Here is a 7,044-nt window from a genome sequence, read left to right as displayed (position 1 = left end):
CAATTTCTGACCAGCACTCTCAGTAATTGTTGATTGGGAAGGCACGATAGTGGGAGCATCGCTCAAAGGATTCTCCAAAGTACAGTGTCGGATCATGCCCCCTTCTGGTGATCTCAGACGTTGTCACTAAGCCATCAAATATTCCTTTTAAAAATGCATGCTCATCTCTAGTCTGAAAAAGCAAAGCAGAAATGGATGAAGGAAGGAGATCATAACTCTAAATCTTTTCACCTCTCTATGAAGATGAGACGGTCTCGAAATCAGATTCGATCGCTCAGGAAAGAAGATGGTTCATGGGTTTCTGATCAGCAAGAGTTGGCTTCCTATATTTCTGATTATTATGAATCATTTCACAGGGCCGCTCAAATTTCCCCTCACTGATAGCATTCCGCAAGAGTTAGGGGATAACAATAATGTTATCCTTGAAGCTATTCCATCAAAGGAGGAGATAAAAACCGTTGTTTGGGACCTTGATCCAAGTAGTTCCCCTAGTCCAGATGGTTTCTCAGGTAACTTTTTTAGAAGGGTTTGGGACGTTGTTGAATCTGATTTTTGTAGAGCAATTAATCATTTTTTTTTTTTTTTGGAAAAATTTCGTTTGGGGGTTGCATAAGAAATTTCTTTTCAAAAGTCATCACAAAAATTCTAGCTTCCAGGCTTTCCTCCTTCCTCCCCCGTTTGATCTCTGAGGAGCAGGGGGCTTTTTAGAGGAGTAAAATTATTTCTTCCAATATTAATCTCGCCTCTGAACTTGCTAATTTAATGCACTCCTCTGTGCGGGGTGGTGGTATGGGAATTACTGAAGCAACTCCCCATTCCAAGAGGCACAGACATTTTCACTCATTTATTATTTGCTGATGATATTTTAGGAACCTATTTCTCATTGTTATCGGGAGGTTAATTTGGTTGCGAATTTTTTAGCAAAATCGGCGGGACGCTTGCGACCCAGTGAGAGTGTGGTCACCTATGATTTCCTTGGATCTAGAAATGGATGCCAACAAGCGTCCTAGATTCAGATTTATGTAATTGCCGACTTTATTTTATTTGCTAGGTTAATTTCCTTGGAGTGTTTTTCCTACTGATGGCAATGCCGAAGGTGGGAATCTCATTTCAGGATTTTTTTCCTATTTCTCTCGGGTATTATCTTTCCTATATCATTTTTTTTATTTAAAAAAAAAAAAAAAAATCTCTTATAATTAGATCTACAGGACTTTTGAAAAAGAAAAAAAAATCAAAATCAAAGATATGTAAAAATGTTTTTCTCCCACATTCCATTTTCTAGGGTTTCAATCTACTCCAAACAATTCTCGACCAAATTTGACTTTTAGGGAATCATTTCTACTTTCTTTTTTCTGGGGATCGTTTCTACTTTCTTTTTCTCTGGCTACTAAGATGTTTCAGTTCGCCAGGTTGTATGTAATTGGAATCAATGAATACAGACCCCATGTCCAATCCTAGTTTTAAAACCCTGGTCTGAAGTCTTTTTCTACACATTTAATGTCAAATAGTGGATCCAGTTAAGTAGTAGCTAAGCTCCCAAGTCCCAACTCCTTTCCCCTTCCGTATACTTAGACTAGTAGTAAATGCAATTGAATAGATACAACTATATTTGCCTTTAATTCAACGCCTGCCTTTTCTATCTCAACTTCATAGGTTGATTCCATGTGACACAAGCTCATAGCACAAGGCATTCCTTACCATCAGATTGGAATCCAACCTACATTGTACCCCACCAATCTGATAGAAATGATCCACTCCAGCCTTTGGGGGCCCATCCTCACTGAATCCCCCCTTGCTTCCATACGTTAAAAGGATCATAAATACTCTTTCTTTCATCTTTCTTTCTTTGCATTTACCCAAAATTTAATGCAACTTTGATTCTATAAAACAAAAGAATCAAAAAAACCTCTCTGACTTTGGGCCTTCCATTTGTTTTTATGCTTCGAGGTGTTGACTGCATGTGGAGATTCCTTTTACTACTAGCGAGTTCTGACTTCAAAACCTATAATGCTTACAAAATCTCACTTTGAGATTAGAAATTCCAAACTTCCATTTCTTTATCTTCTATATTCTGTCTTCCTAAGTATAATCCAAAATTTTAATTATTAGTTAATACTTCCATATTTCCATGTTATCAGCTCTATTATAATATTCTGCTTGCCTCTTAATCAAGTTAATGACTTTGGGTAATATTTTATTAGAGTATAACTGAAGTTTGAATATTGATAATTTCTTCCTTGAATTCATATTCTATTAGGGTCTGGAAATTAATTATTGACTCATTCATGAGCCAGAGCCCATGTATAGTGTCTGGGTCCCATTTGTGGCCATGTTATTCAAAACAAATAAAGGGGAAAACAATCCCGTCAATCTGGCGTAAGAAATGCCCAGACACACTACCCCCATGTGCGCTGAAGATACATGCGCCTATGCTCTCATTGATCCACACATTTGGCGTTTTCTGCACTGGAGAACCCTATCGGTCTGACATAGAAAATGCTTAGACACAACTGCTGCAAAATGATTGCGGTGTCCCTATGTGTGTTGTAGATGCTCCTTTCTGTGTTCTCATTGGCTTGTGTTTCTTGCATTTCCTGTGCCAGATCGACAAAGTTCTTTTCCCTATAAATAAATGAACAAATGCAAAAGTAATGTTGATTAACTAATATTAACACGATATTAATCATCAATTGATTGTAAGCTTATGGCATAGGTAGCCCACAAAATGGCATCTAGGCCCAAGGACCACCTCGAATGTTAATTGATAATTTATTGGCTTTCCAGCCCAAACACCCTAGTTTTTTTTTGGTAAGACCTGCCCAAATATCTTAGCCCATGAATTAGTACTTTGATTTCAATGTCAAGATAAAGAACAAGACATCAGAGCACAATGAACAGCTCCTCCTTAACCTTTTGATTGAGCAAAATATTACTAATGAGAGACTGAAATTTGTATTATAAAACAATAGATTTTTTTTAAGGAAATTACATATTTTTGATGAAGAAAGAAGGCTAGATGAGAGAGAGAGAGAGAGAGAGAGAGAGAGAGAGAGAGAGAGAGAGAGAGAGAGAGAGCCCATGGGCCATAGAGTGATCTCACGGCTGGGATGACCCCGAGACATATGTCTAGGTCCTCTCAGTTGTAGGATTACTATCTGGTCCCTGAGCTCTATGGAGAAGAGCCGAATCCAAGAGAGAGAGAGAGATAGAGGATAATTTACTTGCATTTAAGATCATATAAAAGAGTGGACCAATATGATGGATCATGGGCATTGTGGATTATTCCCAGGCCCACCATAGTAAAAATGTGTACCCCAGTCATTACTGAAGGAGCTCATGATATTGTAGCAATTAGTGTTCTCAGCAACTGTGGATATGTCTTCAACAGAGCTCAGGCTGTTATCTGCATCAACAATTTCTAGGTTCCTGAAGTAGCTTGATCTTCCAAACCCTAACTCGGCAAAGTGGCCTGAGCCCATTTGGGTTGACGTGTGCTCACCGTTGGCTCGTGTATTCACCACCTCGCCACCCCACTCCACCATCGTTGCATGATCGGCGAGGTGCGTGAATAGTTCTGCCGGCCAGTATCCGACCAGCATATTTTCGCCGAAACCCACCACCAATTCCCTAACTTAGGATCCTGATTTGGATACATGAGTTCAATAAAATAGACTAGGACATCAAAAGTCGTCTTGAAAAAAAATTAATTAATTAAAATCATTGTAGAAAAAATAAAATAAAAAAACATGGTCAAGAGTCTTGAAGGCTTATCCAATGTTAAGAAGTGATAAGACTCAGAAAAAAAAAAAAAAAAATCGCCACAACAACATATAACAGCTAAGGGAATGGAATCCCAAGAGTAGGTTTGAAATATCAATCCCTATCCTTGAGATTCCATTCCCTTGGCTGGTATTGACTGCAACCCTGGTTGGCAACTAAGTTTCGTTCCAATCTGAATCTTTATAATTGTTTGTGACTCAATATTCTTATTTGAGTAGATCAAATCTCGCTAAGTTTTTGATCATTTTTCCCCCACTTACCCCTTGTTTTTTCAATCCTTAGTCAATTGTTCTACTCTAATCTGTCTCTTGTTTTCCATTGATTGAACAACCAAATTGTACAAGATTTGTGTTTCTTTGATTTTTTTTTTCCTTCTAAATTTTCACATATTTTTCTCTATTTATCTAATTATTAATGATTTATGATATCTATTTATTAAAAAAAAAATCCAGCCTGTGTGGGGATGCATCTCACACCCTCTCTCACATCGACCCATGTGGGCTCTTTTCTGACGCACTATCTTTCCTATTAAAATAATTCACTTGGTCCACAAACATGACTTGTCCTCACCAGATTTTATTAAAGTTTATTCTAGAAACTTGGTCTTCCAACAATGATCCCCATCAATTAGAAGGCCCACATCCATCTATTAATAATAATTTAGCAGTTGTATTTTTTTTTGGATAGAAATATAAAGAGTTGTTAGATGTAATAGATCATGTTCATGATCACTAACCTTCCAAACGAGAATGGAGATGTCATATTGGTTGCCAGAGAACTGTGACACCGGAGATATAGCTGCGCCTATTGCTATCTTACTGTTTGTTTGTACAAATCCTGCACATAATAGGTTATAGCACCCCGTCGCCTGATACGAATCGCTCTGTATATTTATTAATAATGTCAAATAAAAAGGATATACCCAATGCATAAGCTTCGTCCATAAAATATGAAAAGATCATAATTTATTGTTTGTAGTCTTACCCCTGCTTCCCAGGGGGATTGTTAAATGTTCTTATTTATATTTAATCTAATTAGTAATCACTTTATCACTTGCAAGAAGACCTAATTTGAGTCGTTTAATACTTCAATTGGAATGGGTTCAACCCCGTCCGTTTTACTAACATTAACAATAGATAATGAGGAAAAGATCTAACCGTCCAGTATGTGAATAATCTAGGCCTGCTATCCCCGTAAAGCTCCGGACTGACCTGACTAGTGGAAGAATCAAAGGTTGAGAAAACTAAACGAATTTTAAAAAAATAAGAAAAAAATTCGAATTGTTGATTTCCATGGTATTTGATAGTGTAGATGTGGTATACGAGATGGAAGTAAGTACCTGCCAACCAGCTTCTATACTATTGAGATCTGTGCCGTCGAAGGATCCCGAGAGAACCCAAATCTGAGAGAGACTAAACTCTTTCACCACTTGAATTGATGGGTCCCACACGTTTATTGTCGCCTTTGCTCCGTACATCTCTTGTGATGTTCCCGTGTATGCTATTGCATGCTACGTACCCAACACAGACACACACCCAATCAACAAGAAGAAGAAGAAGGATGAGGAGGAAGGGGATTGAAGTGATCGGTACCTCATGGCCATTGCCACTGACTACATCAGGAGCATAGGTGTGAGATTGAGGAAGAAGAGGGCTTCTACGTTGTTTCTTCCCAAAGTGATACAAAGACTTCGCTCTTAACACATCTTGCACTGTGCTTCTTCTTATTGGAATAGTACCCTTTGGACACCTCTCCCCTCCTTGATGCCACATTTGCCATGCACGTCTCACCTCTTCACTCACATTGTATCTCTTCTCCTCATCCACTACCACTTCTTCTCTGTTCATCATTCTCACCTTTGGCCTCTCTGGTGCCACTCTCTGTCACACAACACAGAACCCATTAACTTAAGAGAGAGAGAGAGAGAGAGAGAGAGAGAGAGAGAGAGAGAGAGAGAGAGAGAGATGGTAGAAGTCATGTTAGAAGTACCTGGATCTTGTGATTCTTTAGGAGAGGATGATCCAAGGCAGGTTGTTTGTGTTTATAGACACAATCTATGATATCTCCGTCTGGGCTCTGAACAAAATCAATCAAAGATTAAAAACCAGACCTACCCAGATGAAAATAAATCTAGAAAAAGTAGATATCCATAAAACTACAATGAATGACAACTAATATTAATAGTACTTTGCTTGTGAATGCATATAATGCATACCTGTATGGTTTTAATGGAGGGCTTGTTGATCTTATCCAGGTGTCTCTGGATCCTTGCCAGTCTTAAGCTCCCAACAGGTTTGTAGTTTGTGTAATTCAAAGCCAAAGAAAGGGTACATGTTTGGAAGAACACAAGGAGGAAGGCTGAGATAAAGAAGAGAAGAGGAGGCCTTCTTCTTCTGCTTCTTCTTCTTCTTCTACTACTTGTTACAGTATCCATGGCATTCAGTGCCCAAAGAAACTGAAGAGCTTAGAACACCATTACTAGTAAAACCAAACAGCACTAAGATACAAACGAACAGGGCCAAAGCCAACGCCCTCTTACTGCATTAATAACACAACAACCCAAGAAAGCAAGGAAATTTAAGACATGGCCAGGGAAGGAGACCCATTTTATTGCTTTAGATGGGAAATGGTTGGTAGGTACAAGTTAATACAAACCTGTGCACATCACCCTCTCTTCCTCCTCCTCCTTCTCCTTCACCAGCTACTGCAGCTTCATCATCACCACCACCATCATCATATCTCCATCACCCATTTGACATTTGAGTCTGAACCGGGCTGAGATTTGAGAACAGTGTGGGCTATTCAAGGCAGTATAAAAACCCTGACCTACCTTTATCTACACACCCTTAATTACACCCTTCTGAATATCTTATCTGCCACTTCACTACGAGCCATTAATACATTTTGAAACCTCACAGACTTGAACTTCCTTCTTCAACCATCTCCTTCCTTTGTGAGGGCTGCTTGTCTTCTTTCCTCAGCTTTATTTGGTGGACCCATTTGTTAATCAAGGCCATCCTTTGATTTGGTGATGAGTTAATCCATATTCAACTTATCCCTGATTGGATCCACTAGGAATAGAATAATAGTGAGCATCATAAAGTTCTTCTTTTTGAAAAAAAAAAAAAAAAAAAAAACAAGTAATTTAAATTGATAACTTCCAGGGTTTAAATTATGGAAGCCAAATTAAGGGAAGGGAAGACTTCTATTCTGGAAGTTTAGAGTTTTGGGCTGTAAGCAATCATCCCTTGATCTGAGCTACAA

The 7,044-nt window shown here is 38.5% G+C and overlaps 1 pseudogene; it reads right to left on the bottom strand.

Annotated features, from left to right (window-relative positions):
- Positions 1-2,891: 2,891 nt before the first annotated feature.
- On the bottom strand, positions 2,892-6,704 carry LOC122064932 (annotated as a pseudogene).
- Between the last annotated feature and the right edge of the window lie 340 nt (positions 6,705-7,044).

Source organism: Macadamia integrifolia, unplaced genomic scaffold (genome assembly GCF_013358625.1).
Source record: "Macadamia integrifolia cultivar HAES 741 unplaced genomic scaffold, SCU_Mint_v3 scaffold1827, whole genome shotgun sequence".
Classification (NCBI taxonomy): Eukaryota; Viridiplantae; Streptophyta; class Magnoliopsida; order Proteales; family Proteaceae; genus Macadamia; species Macadamia integrifolia.
This window is presented reverse-complemented; position numbering and strand designations above follow the sequence as displayed.